General features: G+C 47.2%; 1 pseudogene across 1 annotated transcript; it reads right to left on the reverse strand.

The window, feature by feature from the left end:
* Positions 1-1,663: 1,663 nt before the first annotated feature.
* Positions 1,664-2,181, reverse strand: LOC306653705 (signal peptidase complex catalytic subunit SEC11A-like; annotated as a pseudogene). Its single transcript has one exon. The product of its transcript is annotated as a signal peptidase complex catalytic subunit SEC11A-like (transcript).
* Between the last annotated feature and the right edge of the window lie 17,103 nt (positions 2,182-19,284).

Raw genomic sequence — 19,284 nt, forward strand, 5'->3', positions numbered from 1 at the left:
CATTTTACTGATGAGAAGACAAGCCAGAGAGATTTTGTCTGCCCAGGTCACTAGTAAGGGAGCTAGGGTTTGTCCTCAGTCAGTCTGACTCCACCTCCCAGTGACCTAGCGCTCCAGCCATCCTCCCTCGCTCTCCTGCTGTCATCCCCAAATCATCAGTGGCTTCAGGGTGCCAAGTGAAGGACACCCAGTTGCACGGTCCTGTCTGCTGACCAGATGCCCACAGCAACCTTGGTCCTCCAGGCTGGCCTCTGTGCCACCCGCATCAAACACACCCTGAGATTCTCCACATTGACCCTGTCTTTTTTCTCCCTGTTCTTTGGGCCTGTTCAGCTGAGCAGTTTGTGGGCAACTCCCAAGGGAAATGCTCCCTCATCCATCTGAACTCACCAACTCTCTCCCCAGCCCCAGCTCCTTGCCTGAGGTTGCAGGTGTGCACCCCCCTCCCTGTGAGCTCCAGGGAGCCCCTGGCTTCAGCTGCTTTCCTCCATGTCTTACTCACATGTGCGAGGAAAGAAAAGGCAAGAACTGGCCTGGCTGCTCCTTTGTGCCTGGTTCTAGGCTGGACTCTCCCACCCATGCCTCCTTTGATCCTCTCTATAGCCCTGTGACCCCCATTGTAAGGTGAGAAAACTGAAACAGAGAAGGTGAGGAATTGACCCAAGCCTGCACAGCTGGGAAGTGAGAGGGTTGAGATTTGAACCTAGGCCTGGCGACCAGGGGGCCAATTCTCCTTCCCATCATTTCACAAGTCTTCAGCTTGTAGCTTGTTTTTGTTCCAGTGAGTAGGCTTGTGTCCTGTGAGCATTCACTCCTACTGTGACAGTCTAGGGAACCCAGGAAGACTTCTCCACACGGGCAGAGAACACAGATGGGAAGAGAGTGCCGGACGAGGAGGGGCCACCAGGTCCATCAGAGATCCATGGCTTCTTCTGTCAGGCTTTACTGACCTTCTGCACATGGGCCAGCTTAGGGACATTCCTTCTGGAGAGTCCCCTGAACACTTAACCTCCACAGCCAGCCCCCACAGGAGGGGTGGGGCTGACTCTGTCAAACAAGTCAACCCCAACCCCATCCACCCAGCAGGTATCTGCCTGCTTCGCATCTTCCCAGGACTGCTTCTGGACCAAAATGGCAAACCAAGTGACCAGCAGCCCTGTGAAAGAAAAACTGGCCACCTTTTTTCCCTTCCTTCCTTCCTTTCTGGAGGGGAGGGTTTAATCTGCCTTCCACGGACACGCACACCCTGTCATGGCAATCAATCAGTTTGTAAGACCCTCAACTTGTAGCTCCATGCTTGCACAAACACACCAAATAGACACCCACAACTGCAGGGTTACACTGTCTCACGAAAATGGTGACAGCAGTATGCTCCTTACTCTACAGGTAACTGTTCTCACTAGACATCACATTTATTTTTTTCTCCCATTCAATCTTTTAATATAAAAAAATTCACTGATGTACAAAAATGCAAAAGTGTGACAGTGACAACATAGGAAATTCTGTGACTGAAAGTCCCCTTGAGTGCACTCTGGTGTACACATACCCGCCCAAACAGATTCTGGCGTGGAAACACAAACTAACATAAACCAGAGCCACCAAGGAGCGCCAGCACGTGTGTTCTCCATTGTGCCAGTCACAGACCAGCAGCTACTCCAGACGGTCAGTAACAAAAAGCACCGCACGCTCCTAGGAGCCGCAGGGCAGCCTTCTCGCTGTGCAAAGAAACCCAACAGAAAAGGACTGCATAGACCAGTGCAAAGAAACCCAACAGAAAAGGACTGCATATTTAAATTTAGGATCTTCATTCACGAGGATTGTCACAATTCCACTAGAAGGAACAAATCCTCTGACTCTCTCCACGACATCTTTTTTCTCTAGCCAGTGTTGCCCTTGTTCAGAGAGACCTCGGTCATCAACAGCATTATTCTCTCCTTTGGTTAAAAGCTTAACATTTTGCATTTCATGAATCTTCAGGACTCAGTGAAGTATAGGAATCTCTGTCCTATCCTAAAAACAGTTTATCCCACTTGCATGGGATCTTCGACTGGATTTGTTTGAAAGAGCTCTCCTCTGTGGAGCGCAGGATCCCTGCTGCTGCTAAGCACCACTCAACTGACTTTCCCTTCCGGATGTTGCCACCAGCCCTTACCAGATCATTAGTGCCAAGGACACAACCATTCCAAAATGCAGGATGTGATAATCAGCTGCCTCTTTTGGGGGATGGGAATTACTGGGGATTGAACCAGGGGCACTTTACCACCCTGGGAGCTACATCCCCAGGCCTGGGTCACCACTCCTGGCTACAGCTGCCTCTTATTCCTCCCACACACATCATCCAAAAATCGAGAGACAGCATGAGGGCCTGGTGAGCAGGACACTGGCAGCAGAGGCCCAGTATGACTGGGAGGAACAGCTCGACATTACACTTCTTAAAAGACAGCTTATCTCACTAAAAATAATACTATTATATAACATATATGTAAATTTTATTTCTACTTTTCTGGGCTTTCAGGCACATACTGACTGATGACTAAGAAATGAAATATCAAGAGCTATGAAACCCTCTTGAGAGCTATAAAAGGAGATGCGTGGATAGATGAACCCTCAAATTGTCTTAAGTGTCTTAATGAAATTTGAGCTGAAAATATCAATGGGTGTTTTTCTAAGATGAGAAACTACAAAATGGTTCTTAGAGTCATTGGAAGAATGAGCAGATGAGAGAAACACAGAAATCCTGAAATTGAGAGAATATTGAAGCATATGAAAACACTGTGATTAATAAAACAGTGTGATGCAGGTACAAGAAAAAACAGGCCAGTATAACAGAATAGGTACCCTAAAAATGAAACTAGTATCAAGCAAAATGGAATACAGGGTAAGTAAGCACCAGTATAGTTTTTTGGATAAGACTTCCTTCCTTACAAGTGGCCAGCAGTTTGGAAAATAATTATTCTGCATACTATAAGCCAATATAAATTCAAACGGATCAAAAAAAGTGTTACATGCCACAAAGGAAAGGAAAAAAAGGGAAAGAGCCAAGTCAATATCTGTTTTATCCTTTATCAAGAAAGGATTTTCTAAGCAAAAAGCAACGGGAAGCATCTGAAAGGGAAAGATCAATAGGTTGGACTGAAGATAAACCTTTGTCCACTGAAAACATTAGAAACCAAACTGAAAAGTAAATAACCAGGAAAACTATTTCAACAAATAAAACAGACATGGGTTAAAATCCTGAGTTATGAAGAGGTTATACAAATCATTAGGAACATAAGACACTAATAGACAGAGAAGAGACAAATCACAGAAGAATCCAAAGGTTTAACTTTCCTAGGAAGAAGAGAAATGAAAAACTGAGACGGCATAAAGGAAACTATTTTTTTTTTTTTTTTTTGGTACAGGGTATGCTTAACCACTGAGCCACATCTCCAGCCCTTATTTATGTAATTATTTATTATTGATTTTTTGACAGTAGAATCCATTTTGATAAAATTTTTTCTTTTAATTTTGAGACAGGGTCTTGCTAAGTTGCTGAGGCTGCTTTGAACTTGTAATCCTCCTGCCTCAGTCTCCCAAGCTACTAGGATTACAGGTGTGTGCCACCACGCCCTAAGAACCCATTTTAATAGCTCTTTCTGGTTATAAAAGCAATGTCTGTTTATGGTAGACAATCTGGAGACTAAAACTGATCCACTAGGTCACCCTCCAGAGGTGACCATCACTAGAGTGCCCTTTGTATCCTGTGTGTTGTACACTCTGTTCCTTTTTAATGAAGATCCTATTGCTGGCTTCTCATTTCTTGCATATCAAACAAAGCTCTTACAAACAAAGTGAAGTTTTTCCCCAGTGCAGGTGACAGTGTATATTCAATGTCAGAACAACTAAATGGGATGGAAAGGGACTCAATTCCCCCTGTGCTGGGGCACCAGGCAAAGGCTGACTCCAGTGCTGATGGTATAGCCCATCTGGAAGAGTGCTTGACTAGCATGCGCAAGAGCCGGGTTCGAATCCCCAGCGCCAAGGGCGAGCAAAACAAAACAAAACAAAACACGAAGGCTGACCCCAGGGAACACACGGATTTCGGATCTCCAAGGTCAAAGTGCCAGATTTGTGGAGAGAACCCAATGACTCATAGTGGGTCCAGTTATCCTGAGCTTGTACGGGGCCTCTCTACCCCAGGAGGCCGTCTGGGTTTGGACCCAGGGCCCACCTCTAGCTAACCGTGCATCCTCAGGCATATTGCTTTAATGGGAATTCCTTCCTCACAGGGTCATTGTCAGGATTAAAGGACATAGTCCAGCAAATGTTGACTGCCTGGAAACAATTATGCTCAAATATTGTTAGCTCAAAAGGACAAACTCTGAGTGGGCATTTGCTTGCTGTGCTTATAACTGAACACCCCTGGAGGGATTTTTATGGAACAAAAGCACTGTGAATTCAAATCTCTACCTCATGAGAGTCAGAAAACTACTTACTGTTTTTAAATGGCAGTTTCTCCAGCTTTTCAAATACCCCCTGGCTGGACTTCAGAAAGCCCCGTTAACAGTCCTTGCTCTAAATACCTCCTACCTGCCCAAGGTGACACAGCACATCAGAGGCAGAAATGGGTCCAGGCCCCTGAACTCAAGCCCACCCTTCTTCCCTGGGTGATCTCCATCCTCTCCATCCCCAGATGAGGTGAGCGGAGGCAGGAAGGGAGTCTGCAGTTGGAAGCCTGTGCGTTCCAACCCTGGGCCTGTGTGCTCATTAGAGGGTCCCTGCGTCCCAGGCATCCCATTCCTCCTCTGAAAGGGGTTTGACCTGGACAACACCCATCCTGCCGCCCTGCCCTGTGAACTGGCTGACCCCCTGAGGACTGTTGTCACGGCTGCTCTCACAACACTGCCTTGGCATAATAAACGCTCCAGTCCAATGTACTTTATTTTTGGGAAAATCATTAAATTACTTTTGTGGAAATATTTTAATTGAATTAGATTGTTTTCTTATTGTAATAAATGTTAATTAATTGAGTGGGTCGGGTGTCCTTGGATCTAGCTGGCTTCTCTCCGTTTAATTAGGAGGTGAGTGTGGACTTATTTCTTTCTGTCATGGGTCTGTGGGTTAAATTTATCTTTTGTGCTAATAAAGTGATCAGGTGAATGTGGGGAGATTATTTCCTATACCTGAAATTTAATAGCTGTTTTGCTCACAGAGCCAAGTGGAGCCCCTACTTGGCTTCCTCAAGCATGACCCAGATCTCCCAACTGAGCTTAATGAGGCTTCTCCATTTCTCTTGGGAAAAGAAAGAAAATTTTAGGTTCCCAAACATCCCTTTGTCTCTCAAGAATGCTAGTCACCTTTGGAGACAAAGTTGCTGCTTCCCACCTGCCCGGCTGACCTGAGAGGCAGGCAGCCTGCAAGGCAGCAGAGGCTCTTCCAAGCTTTCTGGCCACCTGGAGCAGGGAAGCAGATCCTGACAGTGTCTTCAAATAGAGATGTGGAAACTGCAGCCCAGAGAGGAAGTGGGCATGCCTGACACCACACAGCATGGCCCTAGTGCAGTAGCACCTACACCCAGCAGTGTCTTCGACTAGCAACAAATTCACCTTTTGTCAACCAACACTGACAGGAGCCAGACCCTGGGCTAGGTGTGAGGCAGAGGTCAGTCCAAAGTCAGTCCTCATGAAAGTTGCAAAAAGTGACAGTGATAGCTGTGTAAACTGGGTGACAAGAGAGGAACCCACACAATACAGAGGCAGTGTGAGGGGTCAGACACATTACCTTGGACCTGTGGGGAGGAAGGGCAATCTGGGAAGCTTTCTGAGAGGTGTGTCTGCACTGGATTTCGAAGGGTAAGTAGAAGTTCCCCACGTGAACAAAGCCTGGAGAAGGGTTTTCCAGACTGAGGCACCAATACATGCAAAGCCAAGATCATCCTAGCAAACACAGACAAGCAGGAGACTCTCAGCAGAGGTGGGCATGTTGAGGGTTGCACTGGAGTAAAGACCCTTCTGGTTGTAGCAGCCGAGGAGGGTTCAGAGGGGAGATCTAGGGACAGAGAGAACCAGATAAGAAAGGCTGGCTGACCCTCCAGCTCAGCCCATTGCCACAGAGATGGAACAGGGACAGATTCTGGAAACATTCAGAAGGTTAAGTCAATGGTTCCTGGCTTCCCTGGAGGTCAGGCCACTGAGGAGAGAGAGCTCAGGAGGCAGCAGGTGAGGAGGACGGAAGGGCGAGGCTGCTTCTTTCTCTCAGACAGCTCCTTTGCAGCTGAATGGCTGTCTTCCCCTGGCAGGCAGAGCTGCGGGGCGCTAAGAGTTGCAGTGGCAGCGACAGCCCAGTGGCTTCCATCCACCAGATACCTTAGCTTGAGCTTGGCCTGTGCAATGCATTTAACCTTCAGGACAGTCCTGTGACAAGGGTCCCCTGCCCAGCCCACCAGCGGGGAAACCCAGACCTGCAGACCTCCGGGACTCACCAGAGCTCACTAAACTTCTGAAGTGGGCAGTGGGAACTCTCCCAGGCTGATGGCGGCCCCTCTGACCCACCCCAAATAAACATGGGCTCCCTATCAAATGGGGCTTGACTCTACCCAAAATTATCCTTTGTAACCTGTAACAAGAGTCCAGGTTTCCCCCTGAGAAATCAGAAGAGCTCCCCAGCGCTGAACATAAAGTGGGGGGCCTCGACCTGGGCGGCTTGTCCCGTCTTCACCCACACCAGGGCCCCTCCTTTCTGATGGGAGAAGGTGAGGAGTCCGGGCTGTCTTCTGTCCCGAAGGCTACGCAGTAACACACCTGCTTCCTGTGTGGTCCTGGGCAAGTCTTTTTCCTCTCCAGACCAAATCGATCATGTCTGCATCAGCCCCTCCCGGGCTGCTGTGGGATCCCTAGGAGCCACTTGTGGGACTTCAGGTACATCATGGTTGATGCCTGCTATCATTATGGCTGCCCCACTCTTGTCCTGACTGTCTCCAGGTCAAGGAAATCTGAAGACACAGGGCCACCATCAGAAAAGTGTCCTTGCAGGAAACACAGCCACTAGCCCCAGAAATTGGCCTCAGGACCTGCCACCCTGGAAACAAGCTTACTGCTTGTACAGCCCCTTTCTTCAGCAGGTCCCCAACCCTCCACAAGCCCCAGGTTCACCGGGAGCCCCAGAGAGGCACACCTTCCTCATCAGCATGTCCGCCCTGCCAAGGCCTGGCAGGATCCTGTTCATCCTTCCAGGCCTCCTCTAATCCAACATCTTCCTACCCCACTGGACTTCTCCCCACCAGTTTTCTGGGTACTACCTGAGGGCACCTACCCCCACCCTGCCCCTGGGCGGTTGTCTGGTGCTGGAGAGTGCACAGGACAGACCCACCTCTGGCTCACCCCGGGCCTCCCCATGCCCTCTCTGGGCAGCTACAGCTGAGGATGGTGGATAGCTAGAGATAGAAAGGGGAGAAATTTGTCTCCCACTGCCACACACATGCATGATACCCAGCCCCAGTCCCCATTTTGAGACTACAGTTGGCCTTCTCTCTGGCTGTGCCTGTCTGGCTCTGGGACCTCTCCTCACTCTGCCCTGTCCCTCATTGTGCTGTCCCAGAAGCTCACCCAGCTCCTGAGCCATTCTGCTCTGCCCCACTCACTGGGACATACCCTGACTTCAGGGCAGGGGCTGGCACTAGACATGGTCCCACCCTGACCCTGGGAAAGCAAAAGTTGCATGATCTGAGAGATGGGTATCTGCCTGCTTCAGAAGACTCCTACCAAATCCAGGGAGGAAGCAGTACTAGAACCTTCCAAGGAGGTCAGGAAAGCAGATCCTGAAAAGTAGGAGTAACTGCCCACTTCCCGGTGAGCACAGAGTAGGATCAACCAGTTCCCAATTGATAGGTTTCTTGCCACCCCCACCCCTTCTACTGCAGGATAGACCAGCTGTTGGTGCCAGATTAATGGCCACAATTAAAAGCAAAATGCCCTTGCTGTGGCCCGCTGTCCTCCCACACCTGTGAGCCCAGAGGCTAAGCTCTAAGCCCTGGGAACAGGAGATTTGTAATGAAATCAGACAGGCCTCTTAACCGCTGATGGTATCAGGGCCCAGGGGAGATGCAGACTTATTTCCTAATCTCCCATGAAGCATCTGTCAGCCCCACCACACGGCAATATCATTCCTGCATGCAGCAAGGACCTTTCATGGGGCAGATTGTCAACTGCCTGCCTGGTGGCCTACCTGCCCCCGGCCCCTCATCCAGCCCCTTCCCCCCTCCTGGGCTCAGGCTGCACAAACTTTCTCTCTTTCTTTTCTCTCTCCCTTTCTCTCACACACACTCGCTCACTCGGATTCATTCATAAATTGCCTGCTGTGCCCAATTACAATGACAGAAGAAAAAAAAATAAGATCATCTCTTTAGCAGTGTTGGAAAGCAAAAGAGCATCATTGCTAAAGCAGTCATTTGAGGGATTTCTGGGAGTTGAGAAGCAGACGAGAACAGAAAAATGAGAAGTCCACCCAGGTGGCACAGTCCATGACCCACCCAGGCAACAATGACCAACAGTTTCCCCATGAGGGCCCAGGGAGCTCCCCAGATCCACAGCAGGGGTGAGCAAACGGGCTGGAGAGGCCTTAGGAGCTGAGCCTACAGCCACTGTCACCAGGCTTTACTGGGTTGAGACTGCATGCTGATTCAGCGAGGGGTGAGGGCAGCCCACCCAGGACCCCACAGCACCCATGGAGGGAAACAGAGGAGAGCCTTGGCCTGGCAGGGACAACTCCTGCCCTGTCAGCAGCTTCTCCCAGCCCCGCCCTACACAGTGCTCTCAGTCTATTAGGGGCTGGAGGAGTAGGCGTGGGAAACGGGTGACAGGCCTGGACTCCACTGTAGCAGTACCTGCAGACAGGCTGCCCACTACCCCACGCCTCTTAGGGCAGACAGTACACGGTGGCACCTGGGGTTTGAACAAGGAGTCCAACGGCTCCCACACAGGTTATTGCTCTCAGTTTACGCCCTCAGAAGGGGATGCTTCCTGCCCACACCCACAAACCAGGTTCAAATCAGGTCAGGAAACCCTGGGTACCACAGCCTCTTTTTTGACATTCTTGATACATCTTAGCTTGTAAAGGCTCTCAGAAGTCTTGCAGTAACTTTTACTGTTTCATTTACAATCAGTGCAGTTACAGGTCTTAAGTGTTCAGTGGAATAAATTTTGACAAAAGATTACACCCCAGAACTCACCTCTGCATCAAGACACAGAATCTTCTCATCACCCCAGAAAGTTCCCTCATATTTTTTCCCCTTACCCCACCACCCAGAGATAACTACTTTATGACTTCTAAAGCAATGGATTAGTTCTGCCTGTTCTAAAGTTTCATATAAATGACTTCCCCTATGGTATGTGCTCTTGATGTCTGGCTTCTGCTGCCAGAATATCTGGGAAATTCATCCATGTTATGTGTTAATAGTTCATTATTGTTATTTTTTGGAGGGTACTGGGGATTTAACCCAGGAGCAATTTATCCTTAACTATATTCCCAGCTCTTTGTCTTTTTTATTTTGAGACAGGGCCTCACTAATTTGTTGAGGCTGGCCTTGAACTTGTGATCTTCCTGCCTCAGCCTCCCAAGTCACTGGGATTACGGGCATGTGCCACTGCGCCTGGCTCTTTTTTTTTTTTAATTTGGGAGTATTCCATTGTCATTGTCATAATAATTTATTATAGTTTATCTGTTTTCCTGTGGTAAATATCTAAGTTTCCCCAATGTGGGCTACGAACAAGCTTGCTTTGTAAGCATGTTTCACATTCTTCCTGGGTAGGTATACCTAAGAACAGAATTTGTAGGTATGTGCAAATTGCCAAACTGTTTTCCAAAGTGTGAGTGTACACTTCCCCAGCAATGTATGAGAGTTTCTGTTGTTCCTCAAACTGTTCTTTGGTGGTATTCCTATGAGAATTTGAACATCTTTTATTTAACTCAGCATCTCCAAAACCTACTGAACCACTATACTATTATTTTTTGGTACTCCATTTTAACATTCCATGGAATTAGTGTGCTATGGAGCTTACTTTGGAGAATGAGGCTCTAGACCTTCATTTATTCATTTGTTTATTTATGGTAGCAAAGATTGAACCAGATATGATTAGACTTTGCCAAGACTAAGAAAAGGAAGACAATATAGTGCAGATCACTAGAAACAATAAAGAGGATGAACAATGGCAGAGACAGAAGAAACTGAATAGATGATAAGCAAACAATATGCATAATACAATGTCAAAAACTTTGGAAACTTAGGTAAAATAGGTATTATGGATAAAATAAATACATTTCTAGAAATATGTAAATTACTCAGTTGACTCACTAGGTGGTAGAAAACCTGAGTGGTTCAATAACCACAGAAGAAATTGAAGACTGCTCAGTCTAAACACAGAAACACATAAATACCTAAATGATTTAAAAGTAAAAACTGACAAGGCACTGATGATCTTATTTCAAACTATGTAGAACATAAAGATGGAAGAGATCTTTGCCAGCATTCTGCCCCTGAGCCACACCTCGGGCCCATGCCCTTCACTATTAAACCAAATAACCCTCCTTCAGACAAGTGCTCTTTGTTCCCACAAGGCTACCTCTGCTGCTTCAGAGGTCTGATATCCCAGGGAGCAGAGCTTTAAAAGGGGGGGCGAGGTGGCTCCACTTCACCGAACGTCCTTGCGTGTGCCAACTTGCCTCTGTATGAACGAGCTCAAAGGCAGGCATGGCACTGGCCAGAATGGCTGACTTGAACCAGTTCTGCCATGACTATAGCCTCCTGTGGCTCCCTGATTCATTTTGTCCCATTGTCTCAGGTATGGACATCCATGACAACTTAAATTGAGCCATGAATATTAACCTACTTCAATGCACCTGTGTTGCTGAAATAGCCACAGGATTGAAGATTTGGGACTTAATGGGTTAATGTAAATTAAACACAATTAGAAGTTCAGTTCCTCAGTTGCTCCAGCCACATTGCAATGGTCAGTACCCACGTGAGGCTACGTACTGGCTATCGCATCAGGCTGCACAGGGATGGAAGAGCTCCCTCGTGGCAGAGAACTCCACTGGACGATGGTGAGTTAGACCCTTAGAGGGCAACGGGAGGCTACTGCAACAGGGCAGAAAGAAATGAGGGCGGCTTCCAAGAACCCTCTGCCCAGCCTGCTAGGCCAGCTCTGTGCAAGGGCCAACAGGAAGGCAGGCACAACAGACACGCCAAGGCAGGACCACCAGGGCTCAGCTGCCCCAGGAATGATGGACTCAGCCAACCCGCCAGTCAGGAACCCAGCCAGCCTAGGAGTCGACAGAAGGCAAAGGGAATGTGGAACAACTGGCGAGGAGGATCCTGCCAAGCCAAACCATGGAGCTCTGTGATCTCCTTCCTGCAGGTACATAGTTACATGTTTTAATGAACTTCTCGTTTTCCCCTTTCGGCAACTATGGCATGCATTGTTCGCAAAATAGCAAGACAAGATTGAGACAGAATTAGAGAGCAAACGGACTTTACCCAGAAGCCCTGGGAGTGGTATAGAGTAACTGAGCAAAGAGGTGGGGAGACTTCCAGTTCTCAGTCTGCAATTGCTTCATGGCACCAAGCACGGAGAACAGGTTAAGCTGTCCGGGCGTCTCTCTGCTTTGGCCACCTGGAGCGCGGCTCTCCCAATCACTTTCCAATGCTAGTTTAAGTGGAGTTGGTTTCCATTGTTTGCAAAACGAAGCCTCTTGGCTTGTACAAAAATATAAATATTGAAAAGGACTAGACCGCATGGCTATTTGTTGATGACGTGTTTATCTTCCTAGAAATTTTTTTTTTTTTTTTCCTTTTGTTTCACGGTGCTAGGGATTGAACCCAAGGCCTCATGCATGCTAGACAAGGGCTTTACCACTGGCCTACATCCCCAGTCTTTTGTTTTTTTTTTTAATACAGAACATCCACTGATCTTTATTTGACTTGACAGCATCTGCATTATTAAAAGACAGGTAACAAAACTTGAGCTTATATTGAATTTGACAAACTAAGTTATATAGTATCTAGAATATTATATAAAAAATATCAACTGAGGGGAAAACAAAATGGTCACATGTCGATACTCCTGGCAAAGTGGGAGCTATATCTGCAGGTCCAGAGTGTATAGTGCATAAAAACAACCATGGAGAAAATGTGAAGAACTTACTTGGGTGAAATGTTTTTCTCTTTAGAGGGAAGTTTTTCTAGAAATTTCTAGAGAATCAATAAGAAAACAGAAAACATTAAAGAATTGACTGTAGTGACCAAATACAAAAAGAGCTCTCCTATTTATTGGCTTTACTCAGAAAGGAACTTTTTACATTTTTATGTGTTTATTTATTTGTATATTTATTTATTTTTGTGGTACTGGAGATTAAAACTGGGCCTCACACATACCAGACAGGTGCTCTACCACTGAGCTACATACATCCCTAGCCTCCTGAAAGGAAATTCTTTAAATCCCATTTTTCAATGTAAAATAAAACCAGATGTAGACCAGCCTTTAGTACCAGACTGTCTTGTCCTGGAAGTGCTGAGCAGCCAGATGTGAGAGAGCAGCGATGTCCTCTCTGGGAAGGTAGGATGCAGGCCTGTGTGAGCGGTTGAGGCTACAGGGCCAGGCTCATTCATTTTGGGAGATGCCTGCTGCTCCCCACTGTGTCCCAGTGTGCCGTGTCGGCTGTGCCCTCTGGTGAGAGGCTCAGGGCCTCACCCACAGGGGCCCATGTGGCAGGACAGAGCCACAGGGACCAGGCACCAGAGAGGTCTCTTGTGAGTGGGAGCCACCTGCAGGTAGCAGCACACCCAAGTTTTGTGAGGCCCAAAGCCTGCATAAGTTAGAGGCCTTCCTTAGGGGAAGTCATAAAAATTATAAATGCAAAATTAGATACAACACAAATACTTAGAATGAGAAAAGAAATCAAAACAACCCACAAATAAGAAAATCTGCCATACTACAAATATTGCAAAATCCCCCCAAATAGCATTATATATTTTGTACTTGTTCTTTTTAGATATACATGACAGTAGAGTATATTCTGACATGTTACACATACATGCAGTACCACTTATTCTAATTAGGATCACATTCCTTTTTTTTTCTGCATTGGCTCAGATGTTCATTTTTTAAAATTTTTAAATTTATTTTAATTAGTTATACATGACAGTAGAATGCGCTTTGATGCATCATATATAATGGAGTATAATTTCTAATTCTTCTGATTATGCATGATGTTGAATCTCACCAGTCATATAGTTATATACGGATACGAGGTAATAACATCTGATTCATTCTACTATCCTTCCTATCCCCGTAGCACCTCCTCTCCCTTCACTCCCCTCTACCTAATCTAAAGTAACTCTATTCTTCCCCAGCCCCACTCCACTGGGAGTTAGCATCCGCATATCAGAGATAACATTTGACATCTGGTTTTTTGGAACTGGTTTACTTCACTTAGCATAATATTCTCCAGCTCCATCCATTTACTGGCAAATGCCATAATTTCATTCTTCTTTAAGGCTGAGTAATATTTATTCCATTGTGTGTGTATCTATAAATATATACATATATATGTGTGTACATTATGTATATCTCCCACATTTTTTAATCCATTCATCTGTTGAAGGGCACCTAGGTTGGTTCCATAGTTTAACTATTGTGAGTTGAGCTGCTGGAAACATTGGTGTGGCTGCATCAGTGTTGTATGCCGATTTTAAGTCCTTTGGGTATAAACTGAGGAGTGAAATAACTGGGTCAAATGATTATTAGGATCTTATTCTTGTGGTTGAAACTGATGTGGAGTTTTGTTGTTGTTTATTCCTATATAAACATAGGGAAGTTATGTCAAATATATTCCATTGTCAGCATTATATTTTTATCAAGTGCCTAATACATCTTGTAATATTTGTTTTTCATCTTAATTCTGGTGATATAAGTTTTGGTCACCTCTTTCTATGACAGTACTTTTGTGCCATCAATTCCTATAAAAAGAATAGAAATATAATTCATTGCCTCCCCTAGTATCGTTAACCCATTTGTTATTTTATTAATGATGGTTTGGAAAACTTCTTTCAATGTCGTGACTGTATGAGTCAGTTTTTAGTTGCTATGACCAAAATATCTGACAAGAACAACTTAGAGGAGGAAAAGTTTATTTTGGGCTTACAGTTTCAGAGGGCTCAGTCCATGATTGGCCAACTCCATTGCAGAAACATCATGGTGGAAGGCATGGTGGAGGAAAGCTGCTCTGCTCATGGCAGCCAGGAAGGATTGAGAGAGAGAAGGGAAAGGGGAAGGGGAAGGAGAAGGGAGGGAAAGGGAAGAGAGGAGAAAAGAGAGAAGAAAGGCCAGAGATAGATATGGTCCCCATGGTCACACCATCAGTGATCTCCTTCCTCCAACCATGCCCCATCTGCCTATGGTCACCACCCAGTAGTCCATTCGAATTATTAGTCCATCGGATGGATTAATCCACTGGTAAGGCTTCAGCCCTCATTTTCTAAAAGCCCCACCTCTGAACCTTGCCACACTGGGGACAATGCTGTCAACACAGGAGCTTTGGGGGACAACCATAACAGTGACTTATTGATAAAGTCATATACACTTTAAGGATTGTTGTCAAATTGGGGGAAAACCTTTAACAAATTTCTTTTATAAATGAGCTGTAAAGTTTCAGGGTGTTTCAAGTTTTCTTGTGCGAAGGACTAATCTTAAATACTCTGAATTGATGGTGCTCGTTAACTCGAGCAATTCAGATGCACTCCTAAATTGCTACTACATTGCTCTGAGCCACATAATTGTATAATAAAATTACTCTTATGTTACATACACTGTACTTATTGATGACAATGTGTGGGAGTTTTGTCACTAGAACACTTGTTTCTCCAGGCTGGCTCGTTGTGGTGGTGGCAATTTTGTGTGCCATTTCATCCGGAACTGCCAGACCTCATCAGGGCAAGATGCATCAGCGACACCAAGATGTGGTTCCATATATTGGAATGCATAAAGCGTCCAACTTCACACACACAGAAGTACTCCCTGTCAGTGGGAAATGCTGTAACACTCAAGCCCTACAGACACTGCAACTTTGACAAATTTCATTTCACCCGAATCCCATTTTTAAAAAAAACATCTGTGGTGCATACAATATGTATATAATGCATTGTTGCAGACATTCTTGACAGGAGAGACCTTCCATTTTGACAGGGCATCCATGACAGCGGAGTCCTATGTTCTGATAGTGGAAGGATTTCCCACAGACTAGCTTCTGGCTCTGAGCATTTCAGGTCTTGTTTGTCCCCCACAAATTGCCAGTGCCCGACACTGACACATTCATATTTCAATATGGCCTCTGGGGCTGGGGATATAGCTCAGTTGGTGGAGTGTTTGCCTCGCAAGCACAAGGCCCTGGGTTCAATCCCTAGTACCACACAAAAAAAAAATATGGCCTCTGGCCTGAGCCACCAAGTCATGGTGGGCGAGTGAGTGTGGTGGGTATTGGGGGATGGGAGTATTATTCCTGGAAGCCATTCCTACACCAGAACAGCTAGCAATGATTTAGCTGTACACAGAAGGACTAAAAACCACATAAATATATCCCACTAAGCCAAGTAAGCATATCTTCAACTCAACTTGCGCTTAGCCAGATCCCCAAATTCCCATGGCTATTCAACACAAGTGAAAATAGGACAGAGAAGTTGGAGTGGAGGAGACAATGGTCTCTTACTTTTGTGAGTTTTACAGAATCATCATGACCAGGTAAATGCGTGGCTGGGACTTCTTCCAGGGTGCTTGAGGGGACTTCGTCCATGGGCTTAACCAACAGCTCAGTACTTCCGCCTTTGACCTGGACAACCAGGCGGGAGCCGAGGAGCCAGGGAACAATCCCATGAATTCTCACCACAAAGCACGCTGTGGCTGCACACAAACACCCACACGCTCACCCTCTCATTTCCTACTACAACCTTGTCAGGGGAACGTTATCATTCCAGCCCACAGATAAAAAGTGGAGGCCCAGAGGGGAAGCAACCGTGGCAGGGTCACACAGTCGGCAGGGGCAGAGCCCAGCTCTGGTGTCACAGTTTGGGGCTCAGCCCCACACCAAGGCCGCACTGCCTCATTTCCCCAATCACCCTGACATGGGGGCATTTATAGAGCGGTGGCCTGTGTGAGCCCCTCACACCCACCCCCATGGGGTTCACAAGGCTCTTTCACACTCATGAGTTTAGCTCACCTCCAAGGTGATCTGCAGGCAGCGTTACCCCACTTTCTGGCACAGGAAGTGAACTTGAAACCAGGTCTCTGCCCAGCTCAATATTCCTTTCACTGCACTTTGCTTCTTCTCCCTTCAGGGACAGAAGTGACCTCAGAGTATCATTTAGTCCAATCCCCCGGCTCCACAAAGGAGAGACTGAGCGTGGAAGGCAGGTCCCACAGCAAGTCAGGACAAACTCCTGACCCCACTGTCAAGTTTGTCTCTCCACCTCCTCTACTTCTTAGGTACCCAAGAGCCTTCAATCTGCTCCCCATGGCTAGGGGTCTCCACTGGAGCCTGACTTCTGAGTGACCAGTCCAGCAACAGCCTGGCCAAGCAAGCCAAGTACGATCTTCCTGTCCAACTCTTTTTCTTTGTGACTGTCTCTACCCTCAGCCCCTGCTGAAGAGGGGAGAGAAGGGTCTTCAGCAGGTGGCAAGGTGAAGCAAGAGAAGCCCAGACAGAAGCAAATGTACACAGAGCTCACTGGCAGAAGGACAGATGGACAGATGAGAGCCCAGGCCCCCAGAGGGGCTCACTGTCCTGTAGTATTCCAATCCCATGAGCCCTAGCAGTCCTGAGTCCTGGATATTTTTCTGTCTTTACATTAACATTGAGAGCCATGAGTGGGTCTTCGTACCATTCAATTTAGCCTAATAGAACTTTTAAAAACAATTCATATGGTTCACAAGTCAAAACAAGAAGACATATTAGAAAGTCTCATTCTACCCCTGTCCCGAAACGCCCTTTTTTTTTTTTTTTTTTTTGTAGTATCAGGGATTGAACCCAGGGATACTTAACCACTGAGCCACATCCCCAGCCCTTCTTTATACTTTATGTACAGACTTGTACAGACAGGGTCTCACTGAGTTGCTTAGGGTCTCGCTAAGTTGTTGAGGCCGATCCTCCTGCCTCAGCCTCCCAAGCCACTGGGATTATAGGCATGTGCCACAGTGACTGGCTTCCATACCCCCTTTCTTAGTCCCCAGTAGATAACAATTTCTATTCATTCCTTGAATATCTTTCCCAGCATTTCTTGATGTAGGTATAAGAAAATATTCTTATCCCTCCACCCCCACCCAAAGGCAGCACATATCTGTGCTCCTTGCACAAGAAGCGTTCAGCATGCCCTGCTCTTTTCACTTAGCTGTCTTGGAGCTCTTTCCAGATCGTGGAGTGATGCATTTTTAATTCCACTTAAATCATGATCTTCTGGGCTCCTTTCAATTGAGTGACTCATAGGCTAGGACCAGGTTTTGTTGGGAAACTTCAGTGTTTCCAAAATTCTGAAAGACTCCTCATTGGACAGCAGTGCTCAGAGCGTGAAGTTTAATCTGCCATGAGCTGCGCGCTGCAGGGCCAGAGTGGGGGCTCTTCTGGGTCTGGGAGGTGAAGGAGAGAGGCCAAGTGAGCCTGTGCACCCACAAGGGCAAGATTCAAGGCAAGGGGACTTACTCCCCTCAGGGTTGAAACTCCAGAGAAAGAGAAGGGCCTTCACTGTGTAAACCCCATGTAAGTTGAGGGCATGTAAGGCAGAAGATTGTCTCCTGGGGAATCCCAGGGGTAAAAGGCACCCAATCAATTCATTGGAAGCATGCGGATCCTGCCAAGTGGGGAGCTGAGCCCAGAGGCTGGGTCACTTCATGCAAGATGAAAGAAAGAAAAGGTCAGGAGATGATTCTGGACTCTGCTTGGGGAGAGCAGGAAGGCGTGAGGTTTTCACTGGTGCCAGGAGTCAAGAGTGCCTGGCCCAGGGCGTGGCCATGCAGGGAAAAGAAGCCATCATCATCGTCCTTCCACAAGGCCTGCTGGCCCCTGCCACACTCTGCCCTGGGAAGCTCAGAAACGAGCATCTTGACTAGCTCCAATCACACTGCTTTTTTTCCTCCTGCCCAGAAACCGCTCCACTCACTGAGTCAGTGGCTGTGAAAACATGAGGGCTGCCATGCCTCCCTGCCCCGCCCTGCTCCTGCCTGTTCCCAGCTCTGCTGGGCGCCCTGTAGTCCCTGTTTTGGAAGGTCCTCCCTCACCCATGACCTCAGTCAGGACAGCCCCGGGGGCTGTGGGCCTGGAACAGGCAGCTTCCCTTTCCCTGCCCACATCCAGTGCCGGGAGGCTTTCTGGCTCCCCTCCTGGAGCTTCAGGGACACATAGTCTGTCAAGGAGCCATGCCTTCACTGCCAGAACCTGGGGCAAGCCTTAGCAAATGGCCACGATGTCTGTAGCCCCAGCCCTCAGGCTTCCCAGGCTCTGGGCAGTGTCCTTTCACACTCTCCCGGTCCCTCCCCAGTATCCAGGGATTTGGGCCCCACCAGGGGCTCTCTTGGACTTGTCCTCAGGAGTCACACCTCCCATCTGCTCCTTTCTCCTGTGTTCTCCTCTCCGGCACCCTGTATTCCTGTGACCGTATTCCTGCTCCAGAGCTCACCACCTTCACAATCCAACTCAAGGCCTTTCCTTGACTTTACAGCCTGGCTCCTGCGTCTCCCTGACATTTCACAACTGGCCCATCCCATCCTCTTTTAAGGAACTTCCAAGTGTCTCTCTTTTCTCCCGTTCCTCCTCTGCTTATTCTTGCCTTAGATCTACTGTCCAGATTATGGGACCATTAAAAGGGCCAGGATATCTTCCTACAGAGACATTTTTGCTTTAGTAATACAGTTCTGCTGAGATGTGGCCAGTGGGTCCACATGCCTGAAAGCAGCAGCAACTTTACATGAGGACACACTCACTGCCTTCCTCCTCAGCTCAGCAGGTGACAGCACCTCTCCACTCCTTCCTTCCATCAGTGGACTCTCCCTGCAGCCTCCTGTCCGCCTGCACTGAGCTGGTAGAGTCACACAAGAGCAGTGATCCCCCAATGTGCTGTCCGAGCAAGGATAACTTGGCTCCATCAGTCACATTTCTGGTGACATTGCATCCCCTTTAGTAACTGTTAAGCATTTCTTTGCACATCTATTAAGTGAAAGGCATTGTATTGAGTGCTTCACTTATGTTACCTCATTCAGTTCTCCTAACTAT

Source organism: Sciurus vulgaris, assembly GCF_902686455.1.
Source record: "Sciurus vulgaris genome assembly, chromosome: 2".
Classification (NCBI taxonomy): Eukaryota; Metazoa; Chordata; class Mammalia; order Rodentia; family Sciuridae; genus Sciurus; species Sciurus vulgaris.